The 18,293-nt window shown below is 32.3% G+C and overlaps 1 protein-coding gene across 1 annotated transcript in view; it reads right to left on the minus strand.

Annotated features, from left to right (window-relative positions):
• The window catches only part of LOC108561017 (cat eye syndrome critical region protein 6 homolog), a gene marked incomplete at its 3' end in the record, with an annotated part of 40,533 nt that extends 22,820 nt beyond the window's left edge, over nucleotides 1-17,713 (minus strand). Inside the window, exon 1 of the mRNA XM_017918782.1 lies at nucleotides 17,392-17,713. The remainder of the gene's footprint in view (nucleotides 1-17,391) is intronic.
• Between the last annotated feature and the right edge of the window lie 580 nt (nucleotides 17,714-18,293).

Genomic DNA, 18,293 nt, shown 5'->3' on the forward strand with positions numbered 1-18,293 from the left:
CACGTCTAAGTTAATATAATAGTTAGTAATGAATGACAGGTGCTGATTTCCAAGCAGATTGCGAAATGGTTCCGACAAAGGAGACTACATTACACTCATCAAAAAAGTTATTCGTTTAATAGAAAACTCGCTTTTCCATCGTTGAGAAAAATCAATTAAAAAAAAAAAGAAAGTGGTTTTTGAAAAGGCTTCAAACGGGGCAAAACTATATGCGTTACTTTTCTATTTTTTTTGTTCCGTTCGCCTCCTTAACTTTTCAACTTCTAAGCTTTGCGTTTGTATGCACCTCAAGCCACAATCAAAGCTTTGTTGGTGCCCGTAGAAATATTTGAACAATATAATAGCTTTTGGAAGTTGTGACAGGTTAGTTATTCTCGATGGTTTTCAAACAGCCTTTAACGAACACTTCCACAGTGAACAACTAAGAAATGTAAAACGCACAAAATCTCTAAGGTAAATTCCTTGGAATGGAAACATCCGCCGAACGGAATGCATTATATTGGCGTCGGAATTTGAAGGCCAACGTCTCGATGTTGGCGTCGCCAGACGGACCCGAAATTATCTCTAAATATTTGATTAACCTTAAAGCAAAATCTTTTGTCGCCCTGCATACCAAAACCCAACCACATTCATAATTTAATACATCAATTCAGTAAGTAGCGATTTCTTAAGTAATCAGTAATTTAGTTCTGTAATTATATAATGCGGAATATCAGACACGTTTCTTTAGGGACATGTGCTAAGCTCACATTTCATGTTTGAGGAAGCCCGTTTTCTCAGAAGCTGGTCGATACACAAACAAAGCACATACTCCAGTCTGTCACCTTCAAGTCAACCATCTTAACTTCCATACAACTTCTCTATTTCCAGTTCACAATATTTCAGTCTTTAAATTTAGTTATTAGTAATTAAAACAATTAGCTTCAAATTTATGAAATTTTTATTCAGATTATTAAGTGAAGTTGTTTATATTAACCGAATTGGGTTAAAAAAAAATTCTATCAAGATATTATGAAATAAAATACTTAGTAGTATGTTAAAAAAAAGAACGGTCTGATTACTTATTGATGTGGGTAATAAATAAAGTTGGTAATAACACATTCAGCTTCAGGGACTGAAAGCCTACATGCATATGAAATCGCGCGTCGGCGAAAGCAGGTAATAAGTTATTTAAATTCACCTGCCTTATCTGAACTAATTACGTGCGCGTTTTTTTTTTTTTTTCATTTCACTCTTTTCGAAAATTAAATTCTCTTCTGAAATAAAAGAAAAAAAAACATCATCCCTTTCCGATTGAAACATTAATCGTGGTTTTTTTTTTTTAATTTCTAAGGATGATTGGCAAAAACGTTTGTCAAATTTTATGGTAAAAAGAATGGATCGTGATAATTTTCACTACGGGCTCTCTTGGGGGTGCAATAAATATTTTGGTAATCGAGGGGATTTAATTACGCGTAGCAAAGTCCCCCGTCGATGCAGCCTTTTGTTAAGGGTGAATGCCAATCCTTTCGTATTTGATTTATTCTAATTCGGGGTGGCTTAGAACCATCCACCCGCGCGTTTTTGGTATGGGTATGCTATACCTTATTTACTTAGCAACTTTATTTCGCTGATATCGACGCGCTGGCTGTTTGCTTGGGGATTCCATTAAGTTTTCGCGCGTCTAATAAATATAGGGGTGCACATAAACAAAAACGGAAAAGTGCAAACGTTTAGGTCTTGTCTGAATTTCAATTTTCAACTAAACAATGTTTATCCTATACAAATCTTGCACATACACTGAATATACACACACACACGTTTGGATCACACACAACTCTCGGGATACATCCCTTTGTTCAATGATTAACTGAACTGCTGACTGCTACAAATCCTAATTACAAGCTACTATGTATCCTCGCTTAATTTGACGCCAATTTGCCTGCTCCTTCTTCTTTTACTACTGATACTTTTTTTTTCTGGCCTCACATCCTAAGAGACGTGATTAGGAACGATGCGAAAGGTTAATAACGAAGTGGTTGCGGTGCAACCTTTTCAGTGACCTAGCCAGATAAGGTCTATATGCTTGCTAAGGACTAAAACCACCCTCGAACCACCCCCTTGCAGCCAACTCACAAGTATTAATATAGCTACGTTCAGCTTATCTTAAACATTGCCCCCCGTACACGCTGTGTCATGCGAACTTATACGCTGCTTTCTTTTTCCCGCCTCGTTTTCTGCGCCAATTTTTTCCTTTTCCTTCTCCACCATTTTCTTTATTATTATTATTTCTCATTTCCTTCGCACGTTATTTTCTCCAATTTAAACCCATATTGAAACCTAAAAATTATAAAAAAAAAAAACAAATATACAATATCGAAAATGGATTAACTTAATGTTTTATCAAAGTACTCGATAAAACTATGATCTTTTCAAAGAGCCAACTAAAATTTCAGCATATTTGCATTTTAAAAAAAAAAGTGTAAATAATACTGAAATTTAGCGATTTTTTTAATTATTAAAATTACAGTTTTAATTCTGCATATTTTTATTTAAAAAAAAAGTGTAAATTTTTTTAATTATTAAGAAAACAAATGAGATTTTCCAAAAACATATTTATTTAATATAAATCATTAATGTTTTTGGAGTTGATGAGAAAACGCGGTAAATAATTCGGGGAAGTTTTTTAGCTGAATGGAAAATATAAAGCGACAGAGGATAAATAATGAGAGAGAAAGGATAAAATAAAATAAGAACGTACTAGTCGCAGAGAGATTTTTATCCACTTGCTGTACGCTACATTTAATTCCATTCAGATACATTTATTTAAGGCGGGTATAAGGAAAAGAAGAAGAACGAGAGAGAGAGAAAGAAAAAGCGTGGATTATATAAATTCTGGAAAACACATTTTTTTATTCGTTTCTTGGATCACTAATTTGTGGATCATCCATCTTCGTACGTGAAATGCACATTACGTTTTATAAATGAACTTGTAATTATTGCAAATCGATGTGTTGCGTTGATTTGATTCATGTGCACATAGTTATAATTAGAAGAATTAACGAAGCGCTCTAAAATTTAATCAATACTTGGTTATACAAAGAACCTACAATCGTAGTAAGAATGTTAATACTCATTGATAAATAATATAGCAAAAAGCAATTAATTTAAAATCATTTATTTATTGCGAATTGCTGTTTACATTTCTATCATCAAATTTATTAACAATTCGGATTATGCGAAACTTTATACTTCTGTTCAAATTTACTTGAAGGATAATTTGCGTTATGCGAAACGTCAGGCTTAATATTTGATTTCATCGACTTATACGAATATTGGTATTACCTTAATTTTGCAAAATTATTTTGTAAACTTTTTTAATAAAATTATTTTTTTATTTTAAAGAAGAAAAATAGTAGAAGTTACTTTTAATATTGAGAAATATCTTAAACTTAAATGTCTACATTTATTATCGGAAATAGGAGAAGTTAGTGTTCTTGAAATACTTTATATTTCGCAATGAAATTTACATAATTTCTGACGTAGTAGAAAATTGTGCGGCAAGTTGGGTAGTTCAAAGATGCATTTATACTTTTTGCTGAATCCGTGTAATCCTCATACCTGCAATCTTTTTCTGGCGGCGTCGCGACGCCTCCCGCATACGAATCCGCGACAAAACACAATACCGTGAAATGAATCGATATATATATATATATATTGTGGGTTCTGGGGGCGGCGCAAATCGGGCGGCGAATTTTATGTTTGCTAGATAAAATATTCAAAAACCTAATTCTGTCCTTGTAACCGATGTTATTATGTTCTCAATGTATGTACATGCTTGTTTTTTTTCTTCTTGTCCTTTTCTTCTTTTTCAGTCCCAAGTCGATAGTTTGATGGGGGTCGTCGAGTTTTAGAAGTTATTATATTCGATTTGTTGTTCGTCGACCTTAGGGAAGTTCCTTAGGGCTAACTGTGTGAAGTATGTTTTCTACTTTTTCCTTTTTTTAAAATGGTCGTTTTGAATCTATCTAATATTCAGATTATTACGTGTGAAGAATAAAAGTCGGCAAAGATAATTTACGTTGCTCGCAATTACGTTATGGGGCAGAAAGTCAGCTTTTTCTGCAAATTAATTTATTAAAAAATTCGCATTGTTTCTCGCATGGCAGCAATTCTATTAGGTGTTGTTGTTTTATGTCTGTGAATACGGCTTTTTGAATTCCTGCTGGACGTACATTTTTGCGTTCCTCCTGCGGTCACGACGTTTCCTGAATACCAACTTAATAAAAGGGCAGAATGAAACAAGTCACTTTGACTAGGTGCGTTGCGTTCCTTCTACTTCATTTTATTTATTTCTTTCTTTCTTTTTTTTTTGTATTTCCTTTTACAAACTGTAGTTTCAACTCCTTTTCTTCCACGTAACGTTTTCACAAAGCAAATTTACCGCTTTGATGTTTACAATTTGCGCTCATCCACCTCCCATTACGAATATTTACATAATTATTAACGCTGGAACAATAAGCGTCCCCCACTTATTATTCCAGGCTGCAGCCGCAACCGCCCACGCGTCGTTATCAATATAGATGCGCCTGTGTGCGGTTTTAATTAGCGTTTAATGCAACGGCCGGACTGAAATCTGTGTGATCCTCTCCTCTCCTGTCCTGCCGTTCGTTAAGATCTCCTGTGTTTGCACTGGAAATATTTGGCGACTGGCTCGACCAACTTTGGCTAACTCGGGGGAAAACTGTTTGTCATTGATAAAATCTGAAACTCAAACACCCCCGCCGTCACCCTACTTTTGGAATTGATGCCACCGCTCCTCGACTTGACACCACACAACGCATCGTCACACATACAATCCTAACACGATCATTAAAGTACACAACCTTAGCCAGAAATGTTAGCACCTTTTTCTTTGTTATATTTATACAGGTATACCTCAATTTACGTCAATAACCAATTTCGTCTAAAATATATATACAGTGGAACCTCGCATAACGAGAAAAAATAATTGTAAGAAAAATGACTCGCTTAATGAGCGACATATTATGTGTATTTTTGAATATTTTAACTATCTTCCATTTTCTTTGTCATCTTTGTTTAAAGCGGACTATACTTTTCTAATATAATTTGTGTTTGCTGTAAATGCAAAACACAAATGTATTGTGTCCAACCATTATTATATTATATAAACATACTATGTACCATTTTTTATATAAACAAATATTAAAAGTATAAAGAGACCTCCACCAAGTCCCCGAATTGACACACACACAGTAATAAAGGGTGTCCCAAAATTGACACAAGATTTGAATTAAATAGAAAACACAGTCAAAATTTTTTTTTTTGATTTGCCAACACTTTACTGGACAAATGGCGGCAAATTCAAATCTTGCGTTAATTTTGGGACACCCTTTATAAACATATAGAGTCACCTCTAGTGGTCACTCTAGTTGCATTTTAGTGTTGTTTGTCATCACAAAATTTCCAAACTTATGTTCAGACATGTTATTTGTGTTTTTTTTGTGTAAAATTTAATAACACTTGAATGTCTGAAAATAAAAAGCCAAAAAATAAAAAGAATCGTAGATATGAATACCAAAATTATTAAAAATCGAGACCAAGTTATACTTTTTTTCCGGCATGGAACGCATTAATTTGCTTTAGTTTATATAGTAACGTTTATATCAGTAAAAATCTGGAAATTTTGGAACGGATTAAACTCGTTAAGCGAGGTTCCACCGTATTATTATAGAGAAAATCACATTTATTACCAATAATTTCATGATTTGTTATTTTTAACCTTGTTCAAATATCATCGTTATTTCGATTATTGGAATACCTAAAAATTATCAAAATTAATTGCCAATGGGATTTTGTTAAAATTTCTATGTCTTCAGTTTTTAGTTACACTTATCTTAAAACATTGAACACAATTGACGTAACGTTCCCTATTAGTGACGTAACGCTGACTAATACGTTCATAACACTACTGACGTGACGTCCATAATGTGTAGTTGTTTTTACGTTCATCGTGGAGAACGCGTTTTGTTATACCTTATTAATCTTAATTCGCTAGGGAAAACCATAAAACAAAATGTGTAACGTGAGAACAGGTTCTGGTTGATATTAAATATATATAAATGATTTGTTGATATAAATAATTTTTGGTAGAAAATAAAAAAAGAGAATGAATTATACACGTATTGCAGGCGCGGTTCCATAACATATTATTCACCATTAATCATCATTTTGAAACCAGTTCTCCGCGGTTAACCGAAAACAAAAATATGAAAGCAACAAAGCAAATAAAAAAAAAACAAAAACTCGAACATGACCACACGTTCGCTTCACCTTCAACATCACGCATTATTCTTCCAAGTCTTGGAAAAACAGAAACAACACAAACTAAATATATTTCATATAATTAAATAATAAATAAGAAAATTAAAATCAAATAATTTTACAAATTTCACTGTAATATTAATAAGTTAAAATCTTAATAACCTTTTCCATTATACTCTTATATTATTTAAGTTATGTAATGGATTTTTTTCCCAATGCTATGTAACTTGGATCATGTCATGTTTAATTGTTTTCTGCTTGTTTTATTTGTACAAGTTATCACGTAACGGCCGGTCGAGTTTCCTAAACTTAATTTCAAGTTTCTCGATCTTCCCTTAATCTTTCCATGTTAATTGTCTATCCAGGTGCATTCTCAGACACTCAACTTTATGTACACTATTATTTCCTGGAAAGCAAGAATACAACTATTTTCAATAATTGATTACATTTTTAAATATGTAAACGGTATCAGTTTTTTTGGTTATATAATGAAATGTAAGGAATGTGTAAATGATTAAGCGTTTGAACTGAGAGTATTAAAAGTAATTGAGAGAAGGCGTCGGTGTGCAGGCGCTGTTAACTGGATCCTGCAGATTCTGGGCGTAACAAAGCGCTCAAGTGCAGATAAAATAGGTGGCGCCCCTTTTCGCCGCCCCCTAATAACTATTTAAGTAAAATAATTAATGTTTACGTAAGCTAAAAGCGAGTAGTTGCAGATGGCACTCATTGTCGGCCGATTTCATCTGTTTACCTACAATTTATCAAAATATTTGTTTGTTTGTTCGTGCATGTGCGTGCGTATATAGATCATCCCCTAGCGACATCAACACGCCGCCGTCTTAGCCGGATTAGATAAATACAAGTTTCGCGTTAATATAAACTTTGACATCTAAACAATAATAATTTATAGCATCTTTAATAATATTATTTGTTTTTCTTCTCTTTCTCACACGTCAAACTTTGCTAGTTTCAGTTTTTTTCTCTCTCTTTGTGTACAGTTCACTTTAGTTTTACGTAGTAATGGATTAAGGTTATTGTGTGAGCGCGCTCTGCCTGGAAGGATGGAAGCCTCGGCGCGAATCCGCCGCCCCCGACTGCCCCCAAACGCCATAAACAATGCGACCTCTCTTTTTTTTACTCTCTAAAACCCTTCTCCCGTAATACCCCGTACAGTACCATGTTTGTTTTTTTCTTCTCCCTCTTTTCCTTTTGTTTTCATCTCCATGCCACAACCGTAATTAGTCAACGCTTGCCGCTAAACAGTGTCTATAGCTAATTAAAAGTTGGACTTTTCGCGCTGGGATAAAACGAGCCTTGCCACCCCCGCAGGCAAATTCATCCAAATACCCATCCCCCACCGTCCACCAATCAAATATTTATACCCCCATTAACGCTCCTATTATACGCAGCAAACCACGCACAGATCATTCCAGCAAATCTCTTCTCTTCTCCAACCTTTCAACATCACATAATAAAAGCTACAGCTACATTTCTACACGTATACTAAATTAATACTCCACATATTTAAATTTAAACTTTTTAAATTTAAAACTTTTTATTCCTGTAAAATTCAAACTTACAATAATCAATTTTGAACTTTACAAATTTATTTCTTCTTTTCTATTTTTTTTTTAAAACATTTAAGAACAAACATTAGCTGCACAACAAGTTCAGAGACATATTGAAATAAACTGCACTTCCTGTTGCTAATGGATTACCTAAAAAAAAGGAACTAAGCTAAGGGTAGTGAACGCATTAACAGAACATTAATTTTCTTAGACAGTGTAAAAAGAACATAATTACCATAGCTTCTCATTGTGTGTGCGCGGTTTATATTTTTTATACACAACTTTTTCCCTCTTCTTCTACTACTATATATTTTTTTTTCCGTTTGCTTTACGTAATGAAATGTATTTTTACGCGGCCGTAAAGCGGCGAGAAAGGGGAGGATTGTCTATACACAGAGTGGCATTTAAATGATGCAAGTTTATGCGTTTGCATGGATTTTATACCTTCCGCCCTCCGAACAACAACCTTATCTTGCTGATAATGGTGTTGTTCCTTTTTTCTTTTGTTTGCTCTCCTCCTCTATCTTGTCGATGTGACAGCGAGAATGTGAAATTCTCCTTCTGTTTCTTCTTTACGACTTTTAATTGATTACAAAGTACACCCGGACACAATGTCTTTAAGTGATCAATTACATTGAGAAACTTTTAATTCGATTCTTTATAGCTCCTTAAAATATTCAATTTGAACAACTTTCAGAACAATTACAATATCCAAATGCTGCAACAATTTATTATAATTTAATTATATTTCTATACATAATTATTATCGATTTTAGTTAAAAATTAACAATGAAAATTTTCATTTCATAATTGTGTATTATTATCCATCGATTTTAGCTCGCATTACATAAATAATTATAAATTTCTTCATGAAATTGTGTTACGTATTTTGAATCTTGTAAAGCTAATATTATTTCAACAGTACGAACGCGGGAAATTTGAATTATAATCGAGACAAAATATACGTTACGACATGCTCCAAGAGAATTACATCAATATTATCGTTAGATTAGTTCACCTGAGGAACCAAAACTTTCGGTGTTCTTACACGAGAATAGATTTATTTATTATTAATTCATCCATAAATTATGAAATAAATGCTTGTTGTTGTTGGAGAAAATTACAAAATTTTATTATAATTAAGATAAATTAATTATGTTTATATGTAGTTATGAGATTTGTGTATGAAGGATTTAAAAAAATCGTTATAACACAAACTTATCCTATGATGGATTAAGCTGGATTATCTAAGCTTAAATCATCATGTATTGAATATATCAGCTATCGTTAATTGAAAGGCTGGAATGGTTAATTCCAATTGAATTGAAGTCTTTGTGAAAAAAGAGTAGATATCAGTTATGACCCGTATATGTTTGTTCCGAAATGTATTTGTAAAGATAATAGTTATTTTTTGTCGTCCTGAAACTAAACACCCAAAGGGATAAGGACCTGCATGAAAACACCACCAGCTTAATAAGTTCAGGGGTTGCACCTGCTGTTTCCCTTCGATTCCTTGGGAAATAAGGGTAGCAAGTCGCAATGCAGCGAGTATAAATGAATAAAACAGGACGAGGCGGCAAAAAAACAACGATAAAAAAAATATATAGAGAGAGAGAGAGGAGGACGAGCAGAGGGATCTGAACATAATGTGGAAACGTTGTTTCTGCAATTCGAGCGGTAATACAATTACCTGGTGCACGGGTGTCGTCCTGTCCGCGCTGCACATTTTCCCGATGCTTGTCATTAGCTCGGATCCTGCTAATAATATTTAGTCCTTTTTCTGTCTCACTCGCATTTCCCATAATAATTTTATTTTTTTCTCCTCTCTCTCTCCATCTCTATCCAGTAGTTGTTATCCTTTTCGTTCATGCATATTTCGGAGAGGAAACCTCATTAACGCGGCCGCACTGTGCATCTGAACTTTCCTAATGAAATTATTCGCTCTTCCTCTCGTGGAAAGAATTCGCAAGGAAAACTTAAATGGCTGCATTTAATTGTGTTTACATAGAAATAAAGAACGAAACGACGGTGCAGATTAGTAGCAGCAAGCTTTAATTAAACAGCCAATTCCCAAGCGGCGGGCGAGCACGAAACAAGAACAGTATACGTATAGATATATATATAAGCACACAGAGAAGGGTGAAAAAAAAAGGTGTAGGAGACGGGTAGAATAATATAAAACAGAAAAAGGTCCAGGACAAAATCGCTTCCTTTCAACGCGCTCCTGCAAATATAATACATCCTGAAGTCTCAGGACTAGTAAACATGTTTCAGTTAAAATACGGCATGTGTGTGTGAGACTGGCACAAGACCGGAATACGGAATCGGCGACGCCCCGCGAAATTTGAATTTTCCTACAAGGCGAAGCAGGCGCAAACTTCTTTTTGATTGTTCACTAATTAATGTATATCGTTATACTATTGTTCGCCTCAACTCAGCTTCTTAATGCTCGTTATACGCAAATTACCACAGTTTTCTCTCATATTCTTTTGTTTTTTTTTTACCGCAATTAAGTCCGCTAATTATATGCAAACATCGACCGAATTATGAATGAATAAGAAAAACCCATTCATAATTGGTTCGCATCTATTACTAATGTTTATAATCGAACATCAATTATTAACTGGGGGAATCCCCACACGGAGCTAGTGAAATAGTTATACAAGCGCGCGCCGTCCTTTTTACACGCGTCTTCATTAAATTTACATCATCCACTACGTCTTCCTAACTCGATTCCAGAAACCAACATCCTGCATCCAAGTATGTACACCTAATGTTGCAATCCACTAAAGGATTATCCTTTAATCATGCATTATTTATGAATTTTGTATCATTAAAATTAAGAATTAAGTCAATTTTTAATATTTATTTAAAAAAACCTTTCCAGTTTTATAAGTTATGGTTGATTTGTACCCACTAGCATCTCACAAATACCGCGCGAGTATTGGAGTTTTTTTTTTATGAAAATGTCCATTGACGTAATGAAATAAATTTCATTAATAATTATCGGGTAAGTGCGTTCGGGAAAATGTGTATAAAAAAAATATGATGTGTGTAGATTATTTCATTAATATTATATAAATAGGAATAAAACGTTTTTGGAAACGTACGTAATATTTTTTGGTCAACGATGTGCGTTGAATTTAATGAAGGGCCATAAATTAAATTAAACATTCTCTCTTTTGTGTCATTATTAAATTTCACGTAATTAGTTCAAAAATTTGTAATTAACATTTAACACGAATGCAGGTTCGTATTTCTGTTTTGCGCTCACAATGTTTCATCTGTATTCCATTATGTTATCCGGAAATTTAATTAGTCGGAATATGTGTCCCCACTTGTGAATAAAATAGGTTTTTGTAGGACAAAAAAAAACTCGTTTTTGTATGGATAATGGAAGAAAATAGCAATTAAAATTAATTCTGTTGTAAATAACATTACAAAATTAAAAAATTCAGGTTAAAGTTCAATTTTTATTTAGAAGATGAACAATTTAATTCTATTGAGAAAATTTAATTATTCGTTTGTGTCCATATGAATTTACAAAAAAATAATAATAACGGAAATTAAAATGAAAGCTATTAGCAAATTATACAGAATTTTGTTTTCGGTTTGTTGTGTAAAAAAAATAAAATAAAGAGAAACAAAATAAGCATTTCGATACAATTGTAATAATTGTGAATGCGCAATTACAGCGGAAACAGTTCGGGATTGGTGGGAAGTTGGAGCGGCGAAAAGTGGCGAATTGTTTATGAAAATTGAAATGGGCCGTAATTGGGAAATGCGTTCGTAATTAAAACTCGTCGAAATTATGAAAATTTACTGCTGACGGAGGGGACGCGTTATTTTTGCTAGAGGGGGAAAATGGATGAAACAAACGGAGCAAACCGGAAACAAAACAACAACAAAAACAAAACAAAAAAATAGTTACAATTTCAGTATGAAATTGGGGTAATTCCATTTCGGTGTACTTTAATATCTATATATATGTTACATATATTTATGTACAAGTATAATTATCTATAATTTCATTTCGTTCGCTCTGATAATTAGAATTTACAATAAATTTAACATTTTTAATGCTTGTAATAATTTCACTTAAATATTTCCGTTGAAATAAAATATTTTATTATCATTAAAAAAAACAAGCTTTTCAAAATTTCTCTAAAAAAGCAGTGTTGTGTCGAAATACTTTATTATTATTTATTGATATAAAGGGTGTCCCATCATTAACGCAAGATTTGAATTTGCCGCCAATTGTGCAGTAAAGTATCAAATTGTTTTTTTTTAGGGTTGCCAGCACTTTACAGCACAAATGGTGGCAAATTCAAATCTTGCGTTAATTTTGGGACACCCTTTATGTGTACTGTGTATATAAGTACAGTCAAATGGAAAGTTCCCACGAACATCAAACGAGCCTATCGGCACTTGCAGTATCTACATAGGGAAATCAAGCCCTTTTGGAGAAACGCTTGGGTTTCTCATATTTTGTTAGTTTCTTAAAAAGGAGGTTTGTTACAAGTTAACTATAAAAACTATGCCACCCACAATTAACCTCCCCAATCAATTGTAAGATTTTGCCCCCTTTAGCCCTTCCGACATGACAAATTAGCCCCTACCCTTAGAATATTATTTTGTATTCGGTAGGACACTTTTGTCATTTTTAAGTTAGTCTTAGTTGGAGGGTTGAAGTGCAAACATGGTCTTTCTTGGAGAGTCTAGGGAAGAACCCTTGCTTTACAATTATTAACTTAAGAAGAAAATGTAACTTTTAGTTAATAATCCATGAGATTAACTACTACATAGTTGACTTCTTAATAAAAAGTCTGATGTGTATAATGAAAGTAATTAATAATATTGCATTTATTATTCATAAACGACATAACTACGAGATAATCCATAATCCACGGTGTCCAAAGATTCTTAATCCCAGGATACGACAGCATGAATTTCAATAAATAATGAAGGTTTAAAAATCTATTTTCATAAACACTAAGAAAAAAATAAATAGCAGAAATTATTAATTGAAATTTGATAAATTATGGATTTAAAAAATTGAAATTGAAGTGGGATTGAGGTGGGATTAAAAAGAAAATGTAGAAAGTGTATAAAAGTGGATTAAGTTAATATTAATTCGTGTCCGGAAACCGGAACTAAATTGAATATCGGAATAATTGGAAATAGTGCTTCGGAGATCCCGAAACTAATTTTCAAATCTATTGGTCATCGAAAGTAAATCAATTCCCAGGGACTAATTGAAAGAGGTCCACCCCCGAGCCCTGTCTCGCAATACCCTTGTATCCTACTATATATATATATATCTATCAGCAAGGATAATTATAATTTTAAGTACGTTTATTTGCATTACGTAAATAGCAAAGCTTCCAAAAACAAAACACCAATAATTATTATTATTGTTACGTGCTTTCGACACTAATTTCAACTCTGATAAAACAAATGCATGTTAAATATGTTTCACGCATTACGCGATAACAACAGCAAATACAGCATCATTGCACAACGGTTCGAAATTAATTCATCATATATAAATAAATTGGTAATAATTTCATCAGAAAATTATAAAATATAAAAAATATATTATTTTTAACTAAACAGGTATTATAAACTAGTTCCGTTACAAAGGGTTGTTCGTAAGTCGAAAAATATACTTATCTTACTACACTTTATCATGGTTTTTACTTTTATATATGTCAAATTTCGTATTACTTATTGCATAAATTTGATTAAATAGATTAAAATAAATAAAATATTTACTTACAAATACTTTTCAATGTAGACATTACAATTATTTAATCTTCCAAAAATATTATATTTTATTAAAGAAATTATGAATTTTTGTTTGGACAGTTCATTTTTTATCACTATAAATCTCCTTGTAACAAGATAGAGCTTTTAGAATTTTGTTCGTAAGTTCGAGAGTTTGTAAGTTGGGAAATATCAATACTTTATTTATATAGTATTAAACATGAGCAAAAAATAACAAAAATTATAATATTTATTGCTACAAATAAAATTAAATCAAAATCAAACATTTTATTTTTCATTATTTAAAATTTACTTACATTTTATTTTTAAATTAACAGTTTCTTAATTGAATGAGTCATTTTGTTCATAACCTCGGTTTTCGAACATATTTTTTTCTCTTAAAGCTTGTTCGAAAACCGAATCAATAATAATAAGGTCTAATCCAATTTCGAATCTACCATGATTGCGTCATTAAACTTTTATACATAAAATCTTAACAAAAACAAATGGACGAAAATTTAAGTTCATGGAATTTACAATTCGAATATTTTTTATATAAATTTTCATTTATATGAATTGATATGACCAAAGTTTTTTCGAGAAATTTATATTAATTTTCCATTTATGCGTTATAATTCTATAGTGAATTGCATTAAACCGTTGAAAGATATGTTTACTGAAAGCATCCGGCTTTTAATTCTGCACTCGACAATTTATAATTATTAAAGGCAAATTCCCTATTTACGATGCTGTAATCGGCTTAACTGAGTCGCTCGTTAATTAAAACGTTTCTTATGATAATTTCGTAAAGTGCGGCTCGCGAGATTTCGCGTAAACAAATATTTGTAAAATCCCTTTATTGTTCGAATTATTCACGAATCACGGGCATTCGTTACTGCAGGTTTATTGAAACGATCATTATCTCCAATTAACGTTGCGATAACAATGATTACGTGTACATTAGCATCCGCGGATCAATTATTTAAATCGGCCGAAACGTAATTGATCATATAATCCGGTGTTGCAGCTCTGTGACTTACTGCACTACTATCAGAGGATTCTATGTATGTATGCGGGCTGCAATTGTCCAAAGGACGAGAGATGTCTCTCCATTTTACTATCCTTTATGTCGTGCACATAAACAGAATTTATATGATCCTGCTTTCCATAATTTTGCACCGCGATATTTCGACACGGAAAAGTCGTTTGTCTCTTATCTGCCAAAACTTGTTTAAGCTTGTTACAAGAGAAGCCTAAGGACTACACGCTCCTGCTCCAACAAGCTTAACTGTCACAATATTTCCAATTAAAATGTTTAATTAGTTAGCATTTGTAGTACTGCACCACTGCTTCTGGACTCCTTGATAATTTCATTAAGGAATATCGATTAATAAGAAGAAACCTTCCACTTAAATCCGATGATTTAATTATTATTACTACTAATTCCTTCTTCATCTCTAATATAATTAATTTACTACTTATTTCATCCAGATTAAAAAAAATATTTTATTGAATTTTTCCACGTAGTTTTACATACAAATTATTGAAATCATTCGACAATTTTCAATTTGTTAGTTATTTTTCTAATGATATTTAATTCTCACTTCAGTTGTTTAATATTACTTACAAAAAATATACAATTTTCAGTTAACAATTTTAATTAAATTCTTACTTCTTAATGTACTTTTTTCACATTTATTTACAATCATGTAAATTAAAATCGATCTATATTTTTCAATCAAATATTCAGTTTTAAGAAAAATTTAACTATTTTAATTAAGTTCCTGAAATTTAGCCACAAATTTCAATTATCAAATTATCGTGAAATTAGACTAAATTTATTATTTTTTTTTGTACAAAAAGAAATATAATAAAATATAATATTGAAGTTATGTATATTTATTAATGATTCAACATCAAAGGGCAATTTTAATTATAATTATTGAAAATGTATTTTTTTTTAACATAAATACAAAATAAATTGTATGACGGTTCATATTTTATCGAAATATTAAAATTAATTTCGTAATACATGCGAGATCGCTACGGGCTGTAATATATGTTTATATATAAAAAAAAATCAATTTTCAGAATAAATTTTCAGCGAACGCATTGTTCAACGCAGTGAGAGAGAGAGAAAAAAGTGGAGTTAGATTAAAAACGATTGGATGTTCAGTGAATTACGTGTGCGCTTCCGGTGGAGTAAAAGAGTGATTACATCAGAAAATTCAGCGTTAAATATAGTTGAATATTCGGGGAAAAAAGCATGTTCTAAATAGTTGTTGCTAATTAAATTATTCAGAATAAATTGAAATTTGATGATTTCACTTAGCTTCAATATTTTCAATTTCTTTTTCATAGAATTGTGAATGTCGCATGCTTTTTGTAATTTCTCTTTTGAAAAGTTAATTAATATTTATCGAAGTACGCTCAGTCCGCCGATCGGAAGTTCTTCAAACGGAAAGTTTAAATGATTAAAAGTTACTCGGGAACTCGATATAAATATTAAGTTGATGTGTATTCAGTTACTTGATTTTAACTTTTTTTTTAAGTATACAATTCAATTACATCTATATTGTTTTAACTACTAATTAAAAATAATTATTTAAACAATATTTATTATAAATATTATAGATTTTGTTTTAATAAATATCTTTGAAATAATGTATATACTTTTGTTAAAGTACACCAAAAAATAAAAATTTTATTTTACAAAAGTTTTTCACTAATTTTCAGTGTAAATTGAAACGTTTACTAAAAAAATACTTTTGATATATTCATTCTAAAATAGTTATAAATATCTGAACAATTTATACATTGGTATAATTTAAATTTAATTAAATAATTATTATTTATTTCTATTATTGCTGTATAATTCCATCAAATTATTTGTCGACTTTTTTTCAATAAAAACTATGTTTTTAAAGTGTGAATCATTTCTCACCTGACAGAAATGAAAAATGGCAATAAAAGTGATCGATTCGAAATGAATATCTCAGAAACAGGCGAAAGTTAATTTCGGGCCTGAGAATGGATTTCCGCTTTTGCTTTCCGTTTCCGTTTATTTTTTTTTTACTTCTATTTCTTTTCATCCTCTCTCAACTTTTTACCAGTGCGAGAAAAGGTATATTATACCTTTCTGTTGCAATATATGATAATGCAGTGATGGATTTAACGTCTTCTTCTCGCGCTCGGCCCTTTTCTCCCTAAACCGGCCTCGCTATCGTCCTGGCCCAGGAAATGAGTAATGTTCTCACTCTGTCAGTTGTAAAGTAATTTTGAGCGGTGGCCCAAATGGCCGATGATTTCTCACCGTCGAGAATTATATTTTTTTTTCTTCTACTTCTTTTTCTACGTCCATTGTGAGAGGCGAGTCCTGCAATTTCCTTACGGACAACCTTTCGACTGAATTTTGCAGGACTTTTCTATCACTGAGCGCCTTCAATTATTTAATGGCAAAATCCGTCTGATTTATCGACTGAAACATTTATTATTTCCATCAGACGTAACTGATGACTCTGTTTGTAAATGTCTTCTAATTCATTATTTTATTCTCAAGTAAAATGTAAAATTTAAATGCTTCTTAATTTCTTATTATTTTTAAATCGCGCGCGCTTTTAGGGTAATTTGCATAATGGATTGAATATTAATCAATCAAGTTAAAACGTATCAAGGCTTTAAAATTTTCAGTGTCTTGTGGAAAATCCGCGTTAATTAATTGTGCGAAACTTACCTAGTCGTAAGCGGATGGGATCAGAAACGTGCGGGGTCAAACTCTTGTGACTGGGGGAGAGTTTTCAAAAGTTTGTCAACTTTTTTCTGAAACTGTTTTCCGTGTAGAAATCGCTTTTGCAACCACTTTTTCAGGTTCCTGTGGTGATCCGGTTCGTCGGGTCGAGCTGCGTCCTGGTTACCACCACCTCCGATTGTTTTGGCTAAGCACGTGTGTCTCGACGTCTCGCGTAATTCTGCGTTACAGAATGGGGGGCGGTCGCATGCGATCGCTGTGGAAGCTCGCGAGGAACTGGCGCTGTCGTCGGCGCCGGTTCGCGGTGCGGTGCGGTGGGGACGACGCCTTCGTTATCCTGCCACCCCCGGTCACTATGACACATATCAAAAACTAGAAGGACATTGGTCCTTTCCTTCTTCAATTTATATTTTTTCTACTCATAACCTTTAACATTTCAGTGGATGCGCCGGGTTTCATCCACAGTACCGACATTTCCTCTCACATTTAGTCAATCACCACTAAAAAAACCGGAAGGACATTACTTCATTTTCTCCTTATTTTCAACCTTTTCCATTACTAATTGGTGTCTTCTCCTCCATACACTCCTTCCTCATCATTTACATCTTCCTTTTAACCTCCAAATCAAATTTTGTCCACTAATTCAAAATTTAACGTAGCTCAAAAAAAGGAAAACTAATTTCATCACATATCTCAATTCCATCAGTAAAAGCAATTCCTATCACTGTTCGAATCAATTTTACCGTATAAATATACCTAAAGACGCTGTAATTAATATTATATAAAAATGTTTTTTTTTTTATTGAAAATAATCAATTACTAAATAAGTTATTCGTTAATAGTTTCAATATTTATAATATACATAATTTCAATAAAATTAATTTTTT

This window comes from Nicrophorus vespilloides, unplaced genomic scaffold (genome assembly GCF_001412225.1).
Source record: "Nicrophorus vespilloides isolate i.1.1-1 unplaced genomic scaffold, Nicve_v1.0, whole genome shotgun sequence".
Taxonomy (NCBI): domain Eukaryota; kingdom Metazoa; phylum Arthropoda; class Insecta; order Coleoptera; family Silphidae; genus Nicrophorus; species Nicrophorus vespilloides.